Here is a 24,408-nt window from a genome sequence, read left to right as displayed (position 1 = left end):
TTGATTTTTTTTTATTTCAAAGGAGATTTATTGATATCAAGATTGAGAGATAAAAACTGATTATCTTCTAAGGAAACCAGCTGTGGCTCAAGGGTGGCACTATTTGCTGTCAAATCTATAGGCTAGCCCGATTTTACTTGAGAAATCTCATTTCTTTCTTTTTTTTTAAACTGCAATCTGGTTTATTTCTATCTATTACAAATGTATAAAAGATCCTCCATCAATGCTGCTGATAGCAGCAGAACCTTGAGAAATATACCTTTGGTTTGCCTCAGAAAAGGAACACATATTGCACTGTAAAGTTTATAAAATTGGCGCAAAACATTGTGGTAATGTTACAATACCAGTTTTAAGAGTTCAGTAACTAATGGAGAGCCGATGGGATAAATGCAGAACTGTGAAAGCGATCTCACTTAGCCAGCTGTCCGCGTAGACTGTAAATCTACATTCAGATCATTTCTGAACTAAAACTATCAGCTCAGTTTATCTGTTGAGGTCAACCAGGAAACCCTAGAATATACCTTGATTTTTGCAAAAAATAAAATAGGGGGAGGGGTTTCTTCAGCATTTCAGTCCGTGAGTAACAGTATCCTAACAGGCAAAGTGTTCTCTCACTGTCAACATAGAATGAACTGCTGCTGAAGGTCAACTTGTAATTTTGATTTTTTTTACACTTAATTTCCTTTCTACCATTTGTTTTTTGGGATCTACTAATTCAGTATTGTTGCTCTTATTTTATGTACTATGTAGGTCACCACTTTCTCCCCTCTCATAATTTTGTCTTTATTCTTTTGTAATGTACTCTAATGTGTTATTGGTTTTGATATTCTTGATCTGGAAGTCTTTTTATAACTATAAATTCTGCTTTCTGTGTTACTAATAGCATACTTATCTTGCTTTGGGTATGAAACATCCTAGGTGTCAATGTAATTATGAATGAATTTTAACTTTACTTTTTAAAAAAAAAAACTTTCCCTGATATTAGTCTGTTGGGTCAGCTTATCATCACTCTGTCATGGAGACTTTCTGAAAGGTTGTACTTAACAGTATGGAATAAGAAGCAGAATTGATTCTATTTCCTTTGCATGACAGCTGTATCATGTTAACTTGGAAGAACAGAAAGAGTCACACAAGATTTCTTCAATACCTTAGAATGCTAAAGCTTTACTCTGGATACCTGTATCCAAATCAGTTGCCTAGGTTCTCTCCAGAAAGATTTTTCAGTTTTGAATTTCCAAAAAACAGCAGTGTTTTTGCTGGAAACTTGGACATGAAGAATTGGCTGAAACTCATGAATGGTAGGTTTGAGAGGGGCGTTGGGAAGGAACAGAGGATACAGATCAACAATCTTTAGACCCCTGCACCACCTCATTCTATCCATCACAACGTTCTCTGCTTCAGTGTGGCTTGGAACTTAGGTATATACTAGAAACACATGGATAGCCCTTGTCTATTGACAGCCATGCCTTCTGTGTGCCTAGCTATTTACATGCACATAACTTAAAAAAATATTTATTAGGAATTTAGGAGTGAAAAGATACAAATACATTTTACTTGAAAAATTAAAAACTACTGCTTTATTAACTGCCTATGGCTTCTACAATAAATTACCAAAACAATTGTGGATTAAAACAACATAAATTTATTTTTTCCACAGACAGGCATTTAAAACCAGGACATCAACAAGCCATGCTTCCTCATAAGGATCAAGGTTGAAATTCATTTTCTAGTCAATTTTAGTGGCTTTGCTTGTAGTAGTTTATGCCAGGACCTCTTCCTTGGAGAGACTGGTATAACAGCTGGTCTAATTCTGTTTGTTTGTTTTTTCCTTTGCCTCCTCTTACACTATGATTGCAGTAGGTCCACTAGATAGCTTAGCATCTTTTCCACATCTTGAGGTCATTAATGTATTCATGTCCATATAGTCATGTTTTGTTCATATAATTGTGTTACAAATTCTAGGCATTAGGACACGGCTAGCCTTTAGATCAATGCTTAGCTTCCCACCATATAATTTTTAGATGAAAGAATCAGTGTCACCATGATAAGAGATTTAATCAGTATGTGTTTAATAAGAAATGCAGACTTTGAATGGTGGACTCATTTTCTTAATGTCAAACATGATTCTCAAACTTGTTTCTGTACTGTACTGTGATTGGATTCCTTTCTGATGACATCTGCCTCAACAAAGACCCATCAGGAGAAAGTGAAATCTTTTATTTTCGTAATGAAATCATGTGCCTATATTGTGAAATATACTCATAGAATAACCTGTCTTAAAAATTTAGTTGTTTGCTATATATACCTTTACCACATCCCCTAACATGTTTATTTTCACATTTTATGGCCATACATTCTCAACATATTTATACTTCTAGTTTTCTGTAGACTAAATGGGTACCAGTTTGCTTTTCTAATGAAAGGATAATAGGTACATTAACAAACTCTTTCCAGTTCCCATTCATGTTACACTACATTGAATGGGAGTACTACCAACCACGTGGTCACCATTTTACAATTGAGGGACATACTCCAGGATGAGAAGTGACTTACTCTAAAACACATAGCTAGTGAATGGAAGATCCATTTAAAAAGTCTACACATGCCAGACTTTGAAGTCTTTCAACTACAAACCACTATTGAAGCTGTTTGTGATCTAAAAATCTGTAGATTTGAATTTTGCACAGAAAATTGCTTCTCTGTGAGTTCATTTTAATAATGTGATTCTAAACACAGATCACAGCCATAGAATTCTGCACATAAAACAGGAAAAAAGCTCAAGAGAATCTGTGATCTCTATGCAGGCAGCCTCAGCAGCTCCTTCCATGTGTTAATAATTCGCAATGTGCCTGTATTGGCTGAGCATCCGCTTTCCTCTGTTTGTTGCAAGCATCTCTCTTCTGTCATGAAGACTCCAGTGCTTTGGCAAAATAAGAATTCAGAATTTTAAAAGTGTGTCTAAAAATGTGTTCCTCCTGCTGTAAGAAGTCAATTTTAGAAGTTTGACAGTTGGGCACCCAGATTTGAAGAAGAAAAATTAATAGGAATGCCAGAATTTCACTTGGAAATATATAAAACACCCCCAAAATAGGAAAAGGTGACAATCAATTTGAAGAATCATTTATAAGCTGGTATGTAACAACATGCATTAAATTCCATTTTGAGTGTGTAACATTTCACAAAGTGTCAAGTAAGGATCTGAAATGGTCCAAATAGTCTCTACCTACAATTTGGACCTCTATAATGGTGCAAATAGTCTCTACTCTGAATGCTAATTTCCCCCCTGAAGTTGCATTGATTCTTTACATATTTCCAAAGAAACTATTTCTGATACAACTCATTCAGTGATCTGTTGGTAATTTAAACAAATAGAATTACCAGAATTGTTGATGCACCTTAACCGAAAAAGAAGGTAACAGAGCCTATCTATTCTAGTCAACTTTTGATGCTCTGTGTTGTTTTGTTTTACTCAAATGTTTCAAAAAATTCTATACATGAATTAGCATGCTACTATATAATGTTTGTATCAAGCTAAACATATTGAACACCTTAAATAATTACCATTTCTTTATGGTAAAGAGTTTTAAAATATTTTCTAGTTTTAAAAAAGTGTACACCATACTATTATTATCTATGATCACCTTTCTGTGCAATGGTGCACCAGAACCTATTTCTATCTGTAACTTAGTTGATCATGGATCAGCTTTTCTCTATCCTCCTATTTTCCTGATCCCCTGGAAACTATCATTCTACTCAGGGTCAATGAGATCAACTTCTTTAGATCCTTTGTGACTGAGATTATGTGGTCTTTGGCTTTGTCTGCTTTTTGATAATAGTCCTACATATTGCAGTGGGATGATATCTAATTGTGCTTTTGTTTCATTTCCCTGATGATTAGTGATGTTGAGCATTTTTCAATATATGATTTGTCTGAGTTCTTTTGAGGAAGGCCTGCTTACATACCTGATCATGGTAACACTCTCTTTTTAATGTGCTGCTGGATGGAATTTGTTAGCTTATATTGAATATTTTACCATGTATGTTTATTAAGGTTATTGACTTAAGGTTTTATATTTTTGTTATTTATTTCCCACAGCAATGCTGGCCCTCGAATGCAAAAAAAAAATCATTCTGCTACTATTTTGTGCTAAGTTAAGGAGGATATGTACTATCTCTTTGAATGTTTAGCAGAATTTAATAGTGACACTATCTGATCTTGGTGCTGTCTTTGATGGAAAATTCATTACACATTTAGACTGATCTACTTGGGTTTTTTCATTTCTCCATGATACAGTCTCATATATATATATATATATATATATATATATAAATAAATGATACAGTCTCATATATATATGTGTGTGTGTGTATATATATGTATATATATGTATATGTATATATATAATACACACACGCACATCTCAGACTTGGTCACTTCTAAGTTTTCAAATTGGTTGGCAAATACTTGAAGTCTTCTGGTTTTGCTGCTGTTTATGTAAATTATATTTTACCTGACATAAGTCTAGCTATTTCTGCTTTCTTAGGGATTTCAATTGCATTGAAAAATCCTATCCTACCCCTTCATGTCTCTGTGTAGACATGTAGGACCTTACTATACAGTTCTCACTGGCAACCGGTAGCTGGGACATGTATACAGTTTTTTTTTGAGGATGCTTTTGAGCTTTTTAGGCAATAACTTCTAGGGAGATACCACACACCAGGCATATGATTTTCATTTAATAGCCCATGGCTTCTTGGATTGGCATCACTCACTCATGCATGGTACCTCTGTCTTTTAAAATTAAATTTTTAGTTAGTTTATAAAGTGATAGAATTTGGTAAACCCCATGTTGACTTTTTTATTACATTGCTATTATGTCTGTGTGAATCTAGAATTAGTCCATAAGCTGAATTTTTCTTATCTTTGTTTTGAGTGAAAGTCATCTTTCTTCTTTCAATGGAGACAGTTGCAATATTTATTGAAGAATAAGTTGTAGTAAGGATGAGGTGTTTTTCTCCTCTGTGGAACTATAGTTTATGCTTCAAGCTCTGTCTCTGTGCCTTTTCTTAAGGTCAGCTACTGTCAGCAATGAGTCAATATCCAGTGTTCAACATGCTGAGTTAGAAGATATTTGTCAAAAGTTTTCCTGTGGGTAAAGAACATCACTCTACATACAAAAGGTTACATAAAAAACCCTATATCAAGCACTATACAATGTAGAGAAAAACTGAACCATCCTTTCTAAAACCTAGGAGGATCTGAGAATACCACTTTCCTACTCTTCAACACAGTGCTTGAAGTTTAGCTGAGGCAATAAGAAATAATTAAGAGAAGGAAGTCAAAGTATCCCTACTTGTAGGCAACATGATCTGATGGAGTCATTAAATACTTTTATGTATGATAATCACTCTCAACAAGGTAAGAAGATATAAAATCATCATAAAAAAACCAGTAAGTTTCTATGTAGTCAGAAGTTTTTCTGTGTCCTGCCAGTCCTGCAGCTTCTTGGACAAGTAAACATGCAGAGGCTTATATGATTTACAAACTGTATAATCTATGGCAGCCTTCTTGCTTGCTAGTTCTTATATCTTAGATTAACCTATTCTATTTTTTTTTTTTTTTTTTGGTTTTTCGAGACAGGGTTTCTCTGTGTAGCTTTGGTTTTTCGAGACAGGGTTTCTCTGTGTAGCTTTGTGCCTTTCCCGGAACTCACTTGGTCGCCCAGGCTGGCCTTGAACTCACAGAGATCCGCCTGCCTCTGCCTCCTGAGTGCTGGGATTAAAGGCGTGCGCCACCACTGCCCGGCCCAGACCTATTCTATTAATCTATGTTTTGCTACATGTTCTGTGGCTTTACATCCCATTACATGTTTCTCCTTGGGCAGCTGGCTCACGTCACTCCAAACTCCACCTTTCTCTTCCTGAATCTCTCCTTTCCCACCTGCCTCTAAGCTTCCTTGCCATAGACCAAAGTAGCTTATTTATTAACCAATGGGAACAACATATATTCACAGCATACAGAAAGACATCCCCCAGCATTTTCCCTTTTCTATCCAATAAAAAGGAAGATTTTAACTTTAACATAGTAAAATTACATATAACAGTTAAATAATGAATTTGCTCAAAAAGAAATGAAGAAAAAAACTCATTTAAAATAGCTTTAAAACAAAAAGAAAACCCATGAATAAAACTAAACAAGGATACCCTACAATGAAAACTTTAAGACTTGAAGAAAGAAACTGAAGACACTTGAAAAGGCAAAATCTTCTATGCTCCTGGATTGTTAGAATAAATGTTTGTAAGTGGTTATGTTATTAAAAGCAACCTACAGATTCAATATAATATATATTAAAATCCAAATTAAAATTTTCACAGAAATAGAAAAAACAACCCTAAAATTAACACTGAGGCACAAAAGACTCTATATATTCAAAGCAATCCTAAGAATTAGAAGCAATGCAGGAAGCATCAAACCTCCTGGTCTTCACTGCAGGGGCTATTATAACAAAACAGCATGTTTATTGGCAAAAAACAGACATGCAGACCAATGAGATTGAATCAAAGATTTGAACACACACACACACACAGTATGTAAAGTTGCAAGAACTTACATGGGGGAAAAAGCCCTTCAGTAAGTGGTACTTGAAAATCTGGATCTTCATTTCTCAAATAATGAAGCCAGACCCCCCCCACATCTCTCTAAATTATCAAGGACCAAAACTTTGGAATTGCTAGAGGAAAACGTAGGTAAAGGCAAAAAGAGTTTCTGAACTCCAAAGGCTTAGCCAAGAAATTACTAAATGGATCACACAAAGTTAAAAAGCTTCTGTACAGCAAAGGAAACCATCAGCCAAATGAAGAGACAGGCTACAGCATTGGACAATGTTGTCAATTATTAGGGGGTTATTATCACTGGCATTGGAATTATTCTAGAGGCTCCTCTGTAGACAGACTTGGGGATGTGGTGTATTAGGATCTTCACAATGTTACATTTCACCAACTCAGTACTTAATTCTAGGACAAAGTTTAGTACTTGACAGTAAATACCAGTTCATATGACACTGTGCTGCCTGAGGCCAGGGGAGTGTTGATGAAGGCCATCACTGCTCATAAATTGTATTTGTTATGAATGTCTTTAAGCAATTGTTTGAAAGGAAGGTTATGTCTAGAAGGAAAGTTGGTCTTTAAAACAAACTTTTATTTAGGATTAGGGAATATTAATTTATTAAGGGCTAATTAGAGAACTTATAATGAGAATAATATTGCAAACAGGACATTATTTAGCCCTGTTTTTATGAGTGATTAGCCAAGAAGATAAGCCATTGGTAAGAGTATAACTGAGTGAATATCAGAAACTGCTCTGTGAGGGCCATGCTCTGTGCTAGCAGCTAGCTTAGTTTGGGGATGAGTAATGCTAAGCACAAGGTAGAACCAGAAGTTATTGTGCTTTGTTATCTCTTACTGCCCCATGCTACTGTCTGGCCAAATGACTGATGTCCATTATTCATCCCTGTTGAAGCCCAGAAATTATATGCCAATTTATTATAAATAATCTAGATGAACCAGGATATGGACATATCCAGATAAAATCAATCCTAGATAAGAAATTATTACAAAGTACCCCTCAGATCTCCCAGTTATCTTCTAGTGACCTAGTAACTCCCATCAGTTGGTATTTTCAAAACATTCTATTTAGGATTAAAATTGCTTTAACATCTACCTGAGGATAAATGGGTGATGCTGAGTGGCTATCTTCTTCCTCTACTCTATGGTATATGTACTAGGATGCCTATAGTTTTGTTTCTGGTTAATAGGTTCAAATATCAAATAATAATCACGAAGAAAGCCCTATATTGGCTCTATAAGACTTGAAAATCTTAAAAAGCAAATAATTTTTATGAGGAAAAAAATGTCAAATCATGACTTAAGCCCCGGAAAACTGAGAGTTGAAGAGAGAACATGATATAAACGAGGAGTTCATCTCTCATTAATGAACATAAGAACTAATGAGGAGAATTAACAGTGTATTATAGCTATCAAAAGATTGGAGGTTGTCATGAGATATGGGGAATTTCATCTTTTGCGGGGAATAAAACATGGAGTGAGTGATCTCTTGACAAGAATACTGTCAATGACTTCAGCTCTGGAAGTGTGGTAGAGTGACTACATGGTTTGTCCACAACAGTTGTTTGCTCTTTAATCCATATAGAACTATTTATAGAACTCCCTTGCTTTTAAGATGCCCCCATACATAATATAGGTGCATACATAATACTACATAATCACTTACTTAGAACTGTGATTTCTCACCTCTGGTTAAATATTACAGTGACTCAGAAGGCTTTTAAAATATACTGATGCCTAGACACTTTCATCTTCTAAAACCAGAACATTGGTGATTAGATGAAGTATCTGTGATTTTAAGTTTTCCCGGTGACTCACATATTCAGCTAGGATTGAAGAGTCCTTTACCTGAGGGAATCCGTCCTTCTTATTTGAACTTAACTGAATCTTCCATTGTTACATACAAGAGACTATAACACATTCAGAAATATAAATTGTTGTAATTCAGAAACTTTTATCTATGTGGATTTATTTAACAATATTATCTTTTTATTTCCCTCAAATCTGATGACATTTTAAAGCTTCCATGTTCTGTTATTAAGTAGAATATACTAGTTTAATTTAATATAAACCTTGTGTTTTCCTTGGGCAAGCCTGAATCCATGAAGATTTTTTTTTTACCTATACTTACATCTTCCTTTAATGAGGTAATTATTTTGCCAAGTGTGGAGCTAAGAGGTTTACTGTGTGTACAACAGTGAATTAAATTGGTGCACAGTAGATACAGTAATCATTTAACTCTCTTATTCGTTTATTAGATTTGATCCTTTGAATTATTTTATCACTTAGCCATGAGACCTTGAATTTACACTAATATGTTAAAGCTTTTACCAGCTGCTTCTTGAGAGGTGGTTTTACTTCTTCCATTGATATGGTTGTGGGCTTCATGCTAATAGCATGCCTTTTCTTTTTGGTAATTCCTGAGAGAAAAAACAAAACCAAACACAGTCAGTTATTTCTATGGAATTTCTCATGTGTCTTCATGATTTAAATATAATGAATAAAAGATGTTAGGCATGTGTCCAAAACAGGACATTTTTAGAGATAAATTTCACCTAATTTCTAAAGCACTTAACATGCAGGAATATACCTTCTGATGCTGATACTATTTCATGAATATTTTAAGAGACATACTTCTGTTGTGTTTTATCATAAAGCATTAGAAAGTAGAGGCTGGAAGTATTGGATTTTCAAAAATGATTCATTGTTGTGCCTGGCTTTCCATCATGCTCCAGAATCATGTTCATTAATGTAGGATCCTTGGCTGAAATTTTGAAAATCTTTAGCTTATCAACATTTTGTTTGAAGAATGGGGAGCTAGATACGGACAAAGCAAATCTATTCTCAGCTCCTGATTCAAATTATTTGTTCCTACCATTAGACATGCCTGGCAGCTGGCACCCCTCATTTTTTCTCTGTATGCTATAGTACATCACACATGCCCATAGACCCCAGGAAATGCAACAAAATGGAACAAAATTAATCACTGAAGCCACTGGTTGTAAGTAATTAATGCATATAGGACAGGAGTCTTCCTTCACATTATTTTCTATGGTAGCTTATCTGATGACAGACTAGATATATTTCTAATAAAAAAAGACAAACAGGACATCGAATAGAAAGTCCTATCTGTATTGTATATGGTGGTTTGTAAGAGGTTCATGTGTTCAAAAACTTGGTCTTCAGTTGTTGATGCTATTTGGGGGAGGCCATGAAACCCTGCTGCAGGAATTGTGTCACTGGGGGCCAGCTCTAAAGTTTATAGCATTGCTCTACTTTCTGTGCTCTCTCTCTCTCTGCTTGTGTGCGTGAATAAACATGTGACCTACCACCTTCCCACCCCTGTCCACATGTCATGCCTTTCCTGACACTATAAACCTTAGCCTTCTGTAAGACAAAATGAACTCTTCTGCCAGTGGCTTTTGTGGGTGATATTTCACCACAGCAACTAAAATGTAACTAATATACCCTAATTCTCTCTTGCTGCTTAGTCCAAATTAATTGCAATAACTATTGCACTTAACCAAGACTGGTCTTGGTTAATGAAGAATTAGTATTACCAGAATCATTCTGTATATCTATTGTAATTTCTATTTCATCTAATTGAATAGTAGTTTGGTTTTAAAGACCTTTGGCAGGCAAAAAAAAATCAGTGACATTCCTGTATACAAATAACAAATAGTCTAAGAAAGAAATCATGGAAACACCTTTCACAACAGCTCAAATAACATAAAATGTCTTGGAGTAACTCTAACCGAGCATGTGAAATACTTGTAGGATAAAAACTTCAAGTCTTTGAAGAAAGAAATTAAAGGAGATATCAGAAGATGGAAATATCTCCCAGTCTCATGGGTCAGTTGGATTAACATGGTAAAAACAGCCACCCTACCTAAAACAATCTACAGTTTCAAAGCAATATCCATCAAAATCATATCACAATTCTTCATAAATTTTGAAAGAACAATTCTCAACTTCATGTGGAAAACAAAAACCCAGGGTACCTAAAACAATCCTGAACAATAAAATAACATCTGAACACAGCATAACAAGATGAAATAATACTAGGCATAAACCCTCTCATCAAGGTTGGATGAGGCAACCCAGTAGAAGGAAAAGAGTCCCAGGAGCAGGTAGAAGAGTTGGAGACACCTTCATTCCTATTGTTAGGAGTCCAACAAAAATCCCATGCTAAACAACTACAGGATGTATGCAGAGGACTTAGCACAGATGCCTGCATGCTCTGTGGTTGCCATTTCAGTCTCTGTGAGTCCCTTTGAGCCCAGCTTAGTTGATTCTGTGGGACATATTTTCCTGGTGTCCTCCTCTGGTTCCTACAATCCTTCCTCTCTCCCTTCTGCAGGGTTCCCTGAGCTTTGCCTAATGTGTAGCTGTGGGTCTCTGTATCTGCTCCCATCAGCTGCTGGATGAAATCTCTCTGATGATGATTGGGCTATGTAGGCACTGATCTATGAGTATAGCAGAATATCATTAGGAATCATTTCATTGACTTTTTTTGTCTATCATGTTCAGTTCTACCCTAGGTCTCTGAGCCACCCAGCTTCTGGATTATGGCCATTTTGGCAGTGTTAGGCATGGGGTCCCTTGCTTGGCTTGGGCCTCATTAGACCAGTCATTGGTTGGCCACCCCACAAGCTATGAGCCATCATTGCCTCAGTGCAACTTCAAGGCAGGACAGGTTGTAGGTCATAGGTTTTGTGGCAGGTTTGATGTCCTAATCCCATCACTGGGAGCCTAGCCTGGTTATGGAGGATGGCTAGTTCAGGGTCCATATCCTCCATTACTGGGAGTCCTCACTAGGATCATCTTCATAGGTTACAGGAGAAATGGCTGAGATCTACATGAACAACCTGGATATGAGTGGGAGTAATGAAGGGCGAGGGTCGAGGGAAAGAGAGCCTGTGGGAGCAGTAGATCCCAGCTGGATCAAGAACAGAGAGGGAGAACAAGGAATAGGAGACCATGGTAAATGAAGACCACATGAGAAAAGGAAGAAACAAAGTACTAGAGAGGCCCACAGAAATCCACAAAGATACCCCCACAATAGACTGCTGGCAATGGTCGAGAGACAGCCAGAACTGACCTACACTGGTGATGGGATGGCCAAACACCCTAACAGTCATGCCAAGAACCCCATCCAATGACTGAGGGATCTGGATGCAGAGATTCATGGCTAGGCCCCAGGTGGAGCTCTGGGAGTCTAATTAGAGAGAAAGAGGAGGGTTTATATGAGCGAGAATTGTTGAAACCAAGGTTGGATAAAGCACAGGGACAAATAGCCAAACGAATGGAAACACATGAACTATGAACCAAAGGCTGAGGGGCCCCCAACTGGATCAGGCCCTCTGAATAGGTGAGACAGTTGATTGGCTTGATCTGTTTGGGAGGCATCTGGGAAGTGGTACCGGGTCCTGTGCTCATTATCAGAGTTGGCTGTTTGAAACCTGGGGCTTATGCAGGGACGCTTGGCTCAATCTGGGAGGAGGGGACTGGACCTGCCTGGACTGAGTCTACCAGTTTGATCTCAGTCCTTGGGGGAGGCTTTGCCCTGGAGGAGGTGGGAATGGGGCATGGCCTGGGGGGAAGGAGAGGGGGGCAGGAGGGGTCCCTTCTACTATTTCCCACTCTGTTTTGAGACAGTCACTGTACCTGGAACTCACATACTGGCTAGAGTGGCTGCTAAGTGAACCCCTGCGATTTTCCTGGGTCTGCCTCCCACGGCTTCGATTACAGGTACACTGTCATGTCATGCCTGGTTTTTATGTGTGGATACAAACACAAGTACTCATGATTGTGCAACCAGCACTTTACCCACTGAACATGTCACCGAAGTGTAAAAGGTTAAGGATCTATGGATTCTAGCAGACATTGAATATAAAATCAGCATCAGTGATTCTTAAGTTATTACATAACATAGAAAATGAAAGAATGTTAATGGATTCATTTATGAAGTTGGTATTGGCTCAACATGAAAAGCAGGTAAGTACATAACCAAACTAAACCAAAACAAAAACAAATCACAGACCAATTTCTTAATTAACATGCACACAAACTTGTTATTAAAATTGAATTAAGTAGCATATTCAAAAGACCAACTGATGTAAAAGTTGGCTTTATGTAGAGATGCAAGGGTGAATCAACATACACATAAATACAGCACATAAATAGAATAAATAGCAGAAATTACATGATCAGCTCCATAGGTACTTAAAAGGATCATGGCAAAGTTTAACATCTTTTCATGATAGTGGCTATGAAGAAATTAGGTTGAGAAGCAGACTCAACATAATTAACAGCCAACATTACTAAATGAGGAAAACTGAAAGCATTCCTTTAAAATCAGAAAGAACCCAAGGGTGTCTACTCTGTAATCTTATTCAATACAGTATTTGAAGTTTTAACTATGAAAATAAGGCAAAAGAAAGAAATTGGAGGGAATATAAATGGGAAAGAAAGAGTTCAAATGAACTCCAGATGATATGATTTAATACTTAAAAGACACTAAGGCTTCTGCCTGAAAACTGAGATATTGTGGATGTTTTTAGTAGGGTAGCCAAATATAACATAACGTACAAATAGCAGTAGAATTTCTATATGCCAACAATAACACAGTGAGAAAGAAGTCAGGAAGACAATCCTCTTCACAGAATCCTCAAAAGGAGTAAATAAAACCAAGGAGGTAAAAGACCTTTATAATGAAAACCTGCTCTTTTCTGAAGGAAAATGGAGGAGCAGTGGATCTCTGAGGAAGAGGGGAGGTGTGTGCGTGGGGGGGTTGTGATCAGGATACACTGTATCAGAGAAGAATAAAGAAAAAAGAAAGAGAATGAAAAATGGAAAGATCTCCCATGCTGGGTATAGACAAAAGTGATCTAAATAGTCAATGTAACCCCCATGAAATTTCAATAGCATTCTTCTCAGAACTAAGAAAATAGTCTTAAAATTCATATGGGAAGCACAAAATTGCATCAGTGCTGTATTAAAGAATAAAAATGATTCTTCCTTTTGGAATACTTTAGACCAGAACTAAGCCCAGATTTGAATTCTCTTCACTCCCAGTTCCTTCCATCTGTCCCTGCTGCTATTCTCTAACAAAGGGATTTTCTCTATATGCATTGGACACAGAAGATCACTTAATCATTTATTTAAACTAGAGTATTAAAGGGAAGGATTTACCTTACTGCACCCTACTATCCCCAAATAGCAGCCAAACCCACAAACAGATATCATTAACCTATATCTGAATGCTTCCTCCAACACTTGCATTCATTAAGTTCGCCTTCAACCCATTGGCTGCTTTCAGCAAATGATTACCCCCACCACTCTTCTGAGTCAAAGACATGGAAGGCTACATAATTTAAGATCAAAGCTATGTATTTTAGTTTGTCTTGTAAAAGCTGATTACATAGTAAGTCCAAGGAATAGTAAGGTTGGTTACACTATTTACTTAAAGGCATGTTAAACAGCCCGAATACACACCAGGGCAACAGACTGAGTACATAGTTTTAAATAGTCTCAAGACACACTATCAACTTGATTGCAAGGTCTGACAAAAGGTTCCAAAGGAATGAGATGTTTTCAGAAACAGCATGTAAGTATCTGGGTAATATATGGACTTGGTTTTATCTGGATTTATTTTCTGGAATGGAGACTTGGATAAAATAGTTCTATACAAAAATAAGCACCAAATGGATCAAAACTTTAACATAATACTTAAAAATCTGAAACCACTAGAGGAAACATAGGGACAATAAGTAAAGATGTGGGTACAGGCAATGACTTTCTGAAAAGAACTAATGATTCAAGAAATAATGGAAAGAAATGACAGATGACATTTAATGAATTAATGTAGTGGAGAGATAGCTTATACAACACATTTTGTCAGCTATACATCTCCTGAAGGCTTAATATTTTAATATAAGCAACTATTCTTTTTTTTTCTAGACAGGGTTGTATTGTTGTTTTTTTTTAAATTCTTACTCTTTGGGGGCCTGCCACCCAGCTCCCAAGTAAATGCACAAAAACTTACTCTTACTTATGAATAAGTATACTCACTTACTTAGCTTGGCTTGTTTCTAGATAGCTTTTCTTAAATTAACCCATTTCTCTTCTTCTACATTTTGCCTCTGTGCTTTTTACCTTTCTTTATTCTATGTGTCTTTCTTCCCTTTTTACTCTGTGACTAGTGGTGTGTGTGGCTGGGTGGCTGGCCCCTGGCATCCTCCTTTCCTTCTCATTTTCTTGCTCCCCCCTCTTCTCTTCTTCTCTTTTTTATTTATTGTTTCTGCCTGATAGCCTCACCTATCCCTCTCCTGCCTAGAAATTAGCTGTTCACTTTATTAAGATCAATCAGGTGTTTTAGGCAGGCAATGTAACACAGCTTCACGGAGTTAAACAAATACAACATAAAAGAAGGCAACACATCTTTGCATGATTAAACAAATATTCCACAGCATAAACAAATGTAACACACTTTAAACTAATATTCTACAACACAGGGTTTCTCTGCATAGCCCTGGCCCTCCTGGAACTCACTCTATGGACCAGGTTGTCCTTGCACTCAGAGATCTACCTGTCTCTGCCTGCCTACTGCTAAGATTAAAGGTGTGTGCCATCACTTTCCAGCTAAGCCACTGAAAATTTAAATACCATTACTTGCCCCACCATACAGTAAGTAGATGAGACAAAGAATTCATCAGTTTTCAAAGACAAAGTAATAATGTAGTCAATAAATATATGGAAGAGTGTTCATCATACTTACCCATCATGAAATACACATCAAAAGTATACTGAGGCAACATCTTACCTTTGAATGGCCATTTAAAACAATAACAACAGTTAAACAAACAAATCCTTGTGAGGATGCAGGAGCCTAAGAATGCTTATGCATCCTTAGTATAGCCATTAGAGAAAAGTGATTTTTCAAAACGTCAAACTAGAACTATCTTATCCAAGTCTCCATTACAGAAAATCAATCTGAATGAATCTAAGTCAGCATATTATACAGATACTTACATCCCTATGTTTGTTGCTGTGTTATCCACAAAAGGTACAATGTAGAATCAGCCTTGGTGTCTATGAAATGATAATAAGTTAAAATGCTGTTTATTAGACAATAGGATTTATTCAGCCATAAAATGAATGATATATAGTTTGCATGAAAATGCATCATCAAGTTAAGTGAAATAAACCAGAGCCAGAAAAACAAATGTCATGGGAAAGCTTTGTGTGCATATATGTGAAAGCAGAAGGTCTGTTTTGGAAGAGCATGGGTTGGTAGGCTCAAACTTACCTTCTATAGCTGAATGAAAATATTTTAATGGACCTCAGTCAGAATTGACTATTACTAAGAAAACATTATTTTACACAATAAATATGCGCTAATAAAAATTTTAGGAAAAAAAATCACAGACCAAATAAGTAACTGATTGTAATATGGGAGAAGAAAGTGGTCCAAGGATTGAAATCTGAAGCACTCTGCTTTTAGAAAGTTCAAAAAATGAAGACAGATTGACAAAGGAACAATGATACGGAAGAAAATCCCCAAAAGCTGCTTCAAAAGTCAAATGTTGAATATCTTTGGGGTAGAAATAAAGGGTGACCTGTGCAAAAAGCATCTGAGGATCAGTGACAATCTGGGAATTAACAAGTCGGTTGTTCAAAGGTCATCGATGACATTGACAAACATAGGGGGAAATCCTCCCTGGAGTGATGTTGAAAGATGGGAATTAGATGCAGTAAGTCACATATCTCGTACAATATAACTTCCTTCAATATATAATATAATATGTTATATTATACAACAGACATGAAGATGGAGTCATGTACAGCTGGGCAGTGAAATTGAATGATGAGCAAAGAAAATTCCACATGGGAGAAATCTCAGCGTACTTACATGCTGACAGAAAATTCTGGACAACAAGGACTGCTGACTGATGAGAAGGTTTTGAATGATGTTCTTGAATTAGAGAGAATATATGGGGTCTCTTGTTAGCCTTAGTGCTCTGTAGTAAGTTTTCCTACTGTATAAAGTGTAAGAGAAGGGAAATTGTAGATAATAGTTTTGGTGAAGTCAGGAAGTCAATCATCAGCAAAGAGTCTCATATTTGAGGACAAATTTGGTGTGACATAATTATCTTGGAAGTATGTGTGATTGGCAGGTTCTCTTGTAGACATTATTTAAATTAATCCTCATAAATTTAAGGTGGAAGTTAGAATCTGAAAGCCTGTCTACTCAGATTAACTCTGGCTACTGCCTAGAAGAGATTTTATTCATACTAAATTACTTTATATCTAGGGTTTTTATCTTTAAGACATCTGAAAGAGATATACCTCAGACTTTGGTAGTATCAGATTCCTTGGTTAAAAAAAGATGTTCTTGTCTTTAGGGAGTTTACACATGGTTCATGTTTAACAAATATATGTGTTGGGCCAGTGAGATGAATCAGTGGGTAAAGGCGCTTCCAGCCAAGCCTGGCCACCTCAGTTCAGTCTCCAGGTCTTACATGGTAGAAGATAAGAACCCATTCCAGCAATTTGTCCTCCACTCAATAAATAAAATAAATGTGTGGAATGAAGGGTGTCAAGCTTATGTGATATTGGACTGGCATGCTGAAAGCCAGGGGCCACCAGCTCAGAGTGAAAAATGAAATTTGTAAAAAAAAAAAAAAAAGGTATGCGTACATACAAAGTAATTTGTATAGGTTAATTATTTCTGCTCCTTTGAGAAAGAAGGCTTTACGTTTTATTCTCAAAATTCTCTTTTACTACTAAAATATTTTTGAGGATCCTATTGAGTATTCGTTTGTGTGAGATGTCTCTTAATGTTTTCCTATTATAGATTAAAATCAGTAAGTTAGAAAGCTATTTCATTAAAAATATAAACATCTTACATATTATTCATCATCTATTGTTTATTATAGAAACAATATACTTCTTGTGAGATATAACTATTTCTTTTTTTTTCTTTTCTTTTTTTTTTTTTTTGCTTTTTGGAGACAGGGTTTCTCTGTGTAGTTTTGTGTCTTTCCTGGAACTCGCTTTGTAGACCAGGTTGGCCTTGAACTCACAAAGATCCGCCTGCCTCTGCCTCCCAAGTGCTGGGATTAAAGGCGTGCACCACCACTGCCCGGCTACTATTTCTTAAATAAACAAAAATGCACACAAACAAGAGCAGCATCAGAGTGCTTTTTCATTAGTTCTTGAGTGGATGCAGCTCTTAGCTCCTCATCAGCACTCCAGAAAACTGTGATCCTGGGGAGGAATGAGCATTATGATGAAAGTAACTGTGATAGGGTCCTTCACACCTACTTTGGGCCCTACTGAGTTAGTCTGACAATGACTGTTTTCAGCCAATCAAACAGGACCAGTGGCTATCCTTGTAGCAGATGCTGTTGCAAAGGTAAACAAAACTGGCCAGCTGTTTGTTTAATTTAAATTGTGCCAACTGATAATTGGCTTTCCTTTCAGTTTCAGTTTTTCTCCAACTAGTATACTTCTCAAATACATTGAACTGGTGAAATTTAAGGCAGTAATTCCAATTCTTTATTGTTTAACCCTGAAAGCTGAAAGGAGTGATCATCTATTGTCTCAGTGATGCTTAGAACTTGATGCATGTTTCAAAATAGAAAATGGAAATCCACTAAGTTGAGGTGTTTTTTAAAAAGTGCATTTAATCTTATAGATTCAGAATTCACTATGTAAGTTAGCATCCAGATTCAATCAAATATTCATTTTGAAGTAACCTTACTTTTCTGTTAGGTATATTACTGCTAAAATGTGTGACACAGGATTTAGAAGTGGTGAGGAGGCTCTTGGATTTTATTTCCAATTTTAAATCCCTTGAAGTCTTGTTGACACTGTGGAATGAGTTATTTGCTTCAAGATCATGAATGACAAAAATGAAATAAAGAACGGGACTAGCAAGCCAATAAAACATTTATAACATCCCAAGTCCATTTTATTTACCAGTTATGTTATAAATAGCCCATTGACAAATATTTACTGGGCAACACACAGGGATGCTGCAAATAGTCACCATATACTGTATGCTTTAATTACTACCCAAGAAACTACATAGATTCTAACACATATTTAAAAGAAATGCAAAGCTAGTGTGTCGCTATTCCATTTTGGAAACAACTGGTTTATTATTTTTCTTCTCTCAACTACACACATGTTTCAGAAGTCTACAAGCAAAGACAAATATGACCTGCTCCATAAACAAAGTGGATATTCACTGTCCAGCATGCTTTCATTGTAATATATGATCAGTAAGCTATACACCTAAAAACTTCTGAGTAGAAACATGAAAAAAAAATATGCCTTTAGTATCCCTCCTCAATTTTGTAAGACAAGCCACTTTTTTCTTTTTCTTTTTTTACTTTTGAGACAGTGGTCATGAGAGAAAATTAATGATCAACTGTGCTGAACCTTGATCAACCTGAAGCTTCTGTCAAGGTACAAGAGAGTAACATATGTTCTTACATGGCTACTGCCACCAAAGTTGCATGCTTTCATTAAAGCTGGGAGCTCTATATGAATGAGACATTTAATAAAACTGTATACATTCTTGGTAGAACATCCCTTCATTGAATATGTGAGCACTTGCTGCAGTGAGGCTCAACTCTGGGTGCACGTGAATGTCATTGTGAAGATTGCAAGCAGACTGATGGAACAGGTTCTAGTTGCATTCAGACAAATTAAGATCAGCAGCCAGTGTTGTTTAAAATCAAGGATTCTAAGGTGCTAAACACTACTCTACTCAACAAATATGTGTAAAATGTGGTTGTAATTTTTCAAGGAGCTCAGACTCATGAGGGGAACCTACTGCTTCCTAGGACACTGGGCAGGTGTTAAACATTGTTAATGCACTGTTGAAATCTATTAATATCACTACCACTGTCAACAGCAAGCTCTTTAAGTTCTTACTGTAACCACTCCTGAGGTTCTTCTTCCTGTAAATACTGGGGGATGGGGTAATGATCCCTAAATAGAAACAGTTGGATGCTCTCTTGCTGCTCTGCATACTTTGGACAAAGGACTGCCAATCAGCCAGTTCAGTACCATGAACGGGGCCACCTTGGGAGACTACACAGTGATGACTGATTAATTGGTTGCCCATCTCCTGAAGGTATAACCTCAGCCAGGGCTGATTGAGACAGTTTGTACCAGATTTTTTGCTGTCACAAGCCTTGATGAACTCTAGATGCCTCCACAGACATTTCTACCTAGGACAAAGTAGCCTAATAGAAGGACTGTGATAATTGCTGAAAACACAAATTGTCACTTGAATGTATGCTGTAGTTGGTCTAAACATACCTTCTCTGGCTATGTAAGTAGGCTGTTCAGACTCTTGTTAGTGAGTTGGTAGGATTGCAATTTTCTCTGATACTTTTCTGATGTTTTAATATTCTGGTCAGTAAAAGGCTTCTATCAAGTGTTTCAGGTTTTGCTTTTTTCTTTCCTACTTTCTTTAGTGCCAGCTGAGCTGGTAATATGAATAAAGAAGCATCAGAGATGGCAGGATGTCCATGATGTCAGGCAACAAGGCATGCAGCATTGGCCTCAACACTCCAGCAGCTGGTAAGCCAAAAAGCCATTGGCCTTGCAACAGCTGAAGAAAAAGCAATAGCTGAGCAGGAAGAAAGGTAGTGTAGGTAGAAAGACAGCAGCAGAGGGTGAACTTGGGCTGAAGGGGGATAGATGACTGGAAGAAGAAAAGAGAAACTCTTGGCCTTGGACACTGCAAGAGTTACAGAGAGCTGGCAAGTCTGTGGGGCCAAGGAACTCAGGCACCACTGTTCCATCAGCACTTAACACTGACTGTTGTCAAGGGCTGAGGAAATCTAATATCTAGGCCTGCTAGGAAGCTGCAGTGCCAACTACAGCTAAGGAAATGTTGACTTTCCAAACCTGTAATATCTGTAGAGCTAAAGATCTTGATGGGCAAGACCTGCAGGAGAGCAGAACACCTACTGAGGCAGTTCCCTCCTGCTTTCTGCTGCTGATCACTATTGTACAATGCATAGTGATTTAAAAAAAAAAGAGCTATCAGACAGCAAACCCTGAAAAGCTGCTGGCCTTCTGAAGATTTCTCTCCAGGTACAGTGAAAGCACTTCAGCTAGCTAATGGGTCACATGAGTTATAGAGCCTCTGATTTGTCATTTCCTGACTCTGACTCATGACTCCTCTCAGTGACTCACACATTTATTCATGAATGAATCTGACCTCAAAACCTGGATGAAAATGTCTTTTGGTACATGGAGTCTGTGGGATGTGGGAGTCCTGGAGCTGCCAGAAACTGCATTGCTGCTAAATAAAAGGATAGGGGAAGACAGTCACATTCGTAGAAAAACAGAGATGGAAACTGATGATCTTAGATTTGGACTCTCCTTTAGGCTCAAGTGTGTTTCTGATCCTATTAAGATGGTTGACATTATTTGGCAGTGTCAAAGAATGCCCTGGTTCAATCCCCAATTGTTTAAATAATACTGGCATATTGCCTGTGCATACCCCTGTCCATTATGGGTCAGGGTAGGGCTTTGCTGGTCATAGTCCTAGGTATATAGACAAGACCCTTCTTCACTGTTGTTGCTCATAGTGATGAAAGTAAGTACACATGCTCTAACAAGCCACTCGCCTATCATTAAGTGCTCAGTCAGGGCATTTCTCATTCCCATTCACAAATCAGACAGAAGTAATGTTGCCCCACCTACCCACAATGGGGTAATAAAGTACATAGGAGACCTGAGGAGAACTAGAAGACAGTTAGCTCACAGTACAAATGCCTATCACATTAACCTTCCCACAGAGTTCTGCCGCCACTTTCGTTCATATTTCATAAAAGTGCTATTATTCTTTCAATAAATTCCCATTTTAATGTAAACTTATATTCACTTTTACTTTCATAGAGCAACAAACTTAAACAAAATAAACAATACTGGGAGACTTTTAAGAGAAATAGCCCTTATCCTCAGTTTCCTACACTTTCACCTGACCCCAGGGGGCTAATTTTAAAATGTGTCTTCTTTCTGCTTTGTAAATCACTGCTGCTATAGCTACCTATATTGTGCTAAAAGATATGTTTCCTTCTTTTTTTAGGGGAAATATCCTCAGGGTCCAGGATTTTCTTCTAGTATGAAATTACCTGGTAGTATCACATCTTTGCTGCTATCTCTCCCATGTTTATTGTATTTGTTTACTCTTTTAAAAATAATCTTTGGGGCAGTGGCATAATTCATACTGCTGGGATAGCATATTAGAGAGCTTGGGTTCAGTCCTTAGGATACACACACACACACACACACACACACACACACACACACACACACACACACATCACACACACACATTTATGAAGTTTCGTGAGGAAATATAAATTGGGTTTTACTGAATTGAGATGAAAACTTCCAGAAAATATGGAAAAATCGAAGCTTCCATGTTTTTCTTCGAACTTCAGCTGTAAGACTGGAATGCTACAAAGAATACACAGTTCGGTGCAATGACATTTACTTTAAAGTGAATACTATAGACAAAAAATCCTTCCCAAGAACTGAGAGAGAGTTTTTCCTTGTACCAGGAAAGCCAGCTTTGAATTTACAGGTAGGAAATTTGGCTGGGGAAACTACAAAGTATTCTGAAATTTCATAGTTTGTATTTTAATATCTGTAGGACTTTTCTGCACATAGCTCAAGAATTTTCATTCTAAAACTAACAGTGCTGGAACTCAGTGGAAAGAAACGAAATCTTTAGTTTTGCCAGGTTATTGATGTTTATGAAACTGACCTGTTTCCCCCCAGGTTTCAGAAATATTTCTAACACCCACCCCTCTTCTATTTTTCCCTCTGTTGAGAGTTTCTCTGGGGATCTCTCAGAGATTTCTCCCCATCTCACTCCACAAAGGTTAGACACTTCTTTGACTCTCTCAAGAACACATGCTAACTCTATTGAGTCAAAGTATTATGTAGGTTATTAGAGGGTTTTGTGGATATATTAAGAGAAATGTTCTCTGTTTATTGAAGCCATTAAGACTCAGAAAAAGCTTCTTGGATTAACTTGTATTGATCTGCTAGTTTTCAGAGAAAAACTTATAATCCTGGGAGTTTATTTCTTATTATAAGTGGGAGCTTATGTTGATATGGATGTATATTCCCTTTTCTTATCCTAGGTGAGTGTCATATTTATAGGACACAGGAGGCACCCGAAATGTAAATATTGCTGTGTTTGAAGTTCTAGCATTGACACAATTTTTAACACTCTGCAATGAATTATATGCATCATTACAATTGGACTTAAATTATTCAAGTACACTTAAAATGTATTTAGATGACAGAATTTCTTCAATCATTAGACATGCCTTCATCCTCCTTCCTTCCCCAACATCTTTGCTGAATGCCACTTATTTGTTCTTCATAGTAAGAGAGCTTAGATATTTATTACTTAAGCATGATGAAAGTAAACAGTGGGACTTTACTCTTCCTAGGGATACTAGGCAGAAGATAAACACAGTCAAGCATCTAAGACCCCAAATCTGTTAAGTACTGTTTTAAGAATGCTGGTTTCATACTAGTTCTTTGATATGCATATGCTTAGTTTAATTTTCTTTGAAGAACTTTAACTGTTTGGAAACAAGTTACTCAATAGGTTGGGTATCAGTTGTCAGATCCCTCCCAAACCAAACAGCCTCAAGTGAGAAACCATCAGCCAAGCATCATCTCTTTGGCAACAAGAGACTACCTCCAAGGCAAGGGATCATTTTAAATTTACTATTACCTGACCAGTGAGGTTGATCAGTGGGGATAAGCACTTGCTACACAAGGTTGATGATTGGAGTTTAATCCCCCAAACCCACAGTGGAAGGCAAGACCTCACTTGTGAATGTTATCCTTTGATCTTCATGTGTGGACTCTTTCTGTGTCTCACATATTCCAATCGCAGTAGTAACATAAGATTTAAAAATTAAAAAATAATTGAATTTGCCATTACCACTTTGAGGCACACCTAACTTCAGTTATAAGGACTAGAACAGCCAAAACCATAGCTCAAGCTCTAGAGGTGCTGGCTCAGCTATAGCCACATCAAATAATTAGAAGAAGTCACTCTAAGATAAGCTATGGTGAAACTGAGATGACGATGCTCACCCCCTAGATGCTTTCATTCAGGTCAGGGGTAGAATCCCTCTCTATGGAGGCCCAGCTAGTGATTGGTGTCTTATGGCACCTGTCACAGTTCTTTATGTGAGGCCCAAGAGTCATAGAACGGAAGCTGTGTTATGATTGGTGCAAATTCCAATTCCACATCTTTGCCATGGCAGTACAACCCATCTGTCCTGTGTTGCAGCATTAGGCCATAAAAATCACCTGCTACTTTGTCTTTTCCCATGAATCTTCGACTTTTTTTTAAAATTGTTGGTAGAGCAGTCTGAACTGGCAACACAAATAGGAAATAGAGGCAGTGACAGCAGATGGCAGCAGCAACGGTGTAGGCAGCGAGAAGATGGCTGAGGAGCTCCAGAGAGTGACTGGGCTAGAGAGAAAGAAAGCAAGGAGCAGTGGTGAGAATGATGAAGGATGGTGGAAATACAGGAAAGGTAGAAGGCTGTGAAGACATCAAGTTGAGGAACTACAGGCCCTGGTCACTGGAATAGTTCTAGAGAGCTGGTAAACCCCAAGGCCTGTGGGTCCTGGGACCCAAGGCTCATGAGCTATAACCTTAGTTGCTACTGGGGGCTGTGGGTTGCAACATTCAAAGCCATGGGAGCTGTA

At 37.3% G+C, this 24,408-nt stretch overlaps 1 long non-coding RNA gene across 2 annotated transcripts in view; it reads right to left on the bottom strand.

Moving 5' to 3' along the window:
* LOC143268357 (uncharacterized) overlaps positions 1-24,164 on the bottom strand; it is a 38,413-nt gene extending 14,249 nt beyond the window's left edge. Inside the window, exons 1-4 of one of the 2 annotated variants that reach the window (XR_013044212.1) lie at positions 24,004-24,164; positions 15,658-15,717; positions 8,956-9,044; positions 4,465-5,147 (exon numbers count right to left, since the gene is read on the bottom strand). This is a non-coding gene — a long non-coding RNA (uncharacterized LOC143268357). Of the gene's footprint in view, positions 1-4,464; positions 5,148-8,955; positions 9,045-15,657; positions 15,718-24,003 lie in introns of those variants that run through there. The other variant, XR_013044211.1, reaches the window with a different exon arrangement.
* Positions 24,165-24,408: the final 244 nt, after the last annotated feature.

Source organism: Peromyscus maniculatus, chromosome 13 (genome assembly GCF_049852395.1).
Source record: "Peromyscus maniculatus bairdii isolate BWxNUB_F1_BW_parent chromosome 13, HU_Pman_BW_mat_3.1, whole genome shotgun sequence".
NCBI lineage: Eukaryota > Metazoa > Chordata > Mammalia > Rodentia > Cricetidae > Peromyscus > Peromyscus maniculatus.
The sequence above is the reverse complement of the archived record's forward strand: the minus strand, read 5'-3'. Positions and strand labels throughout refer to the sequence as shown.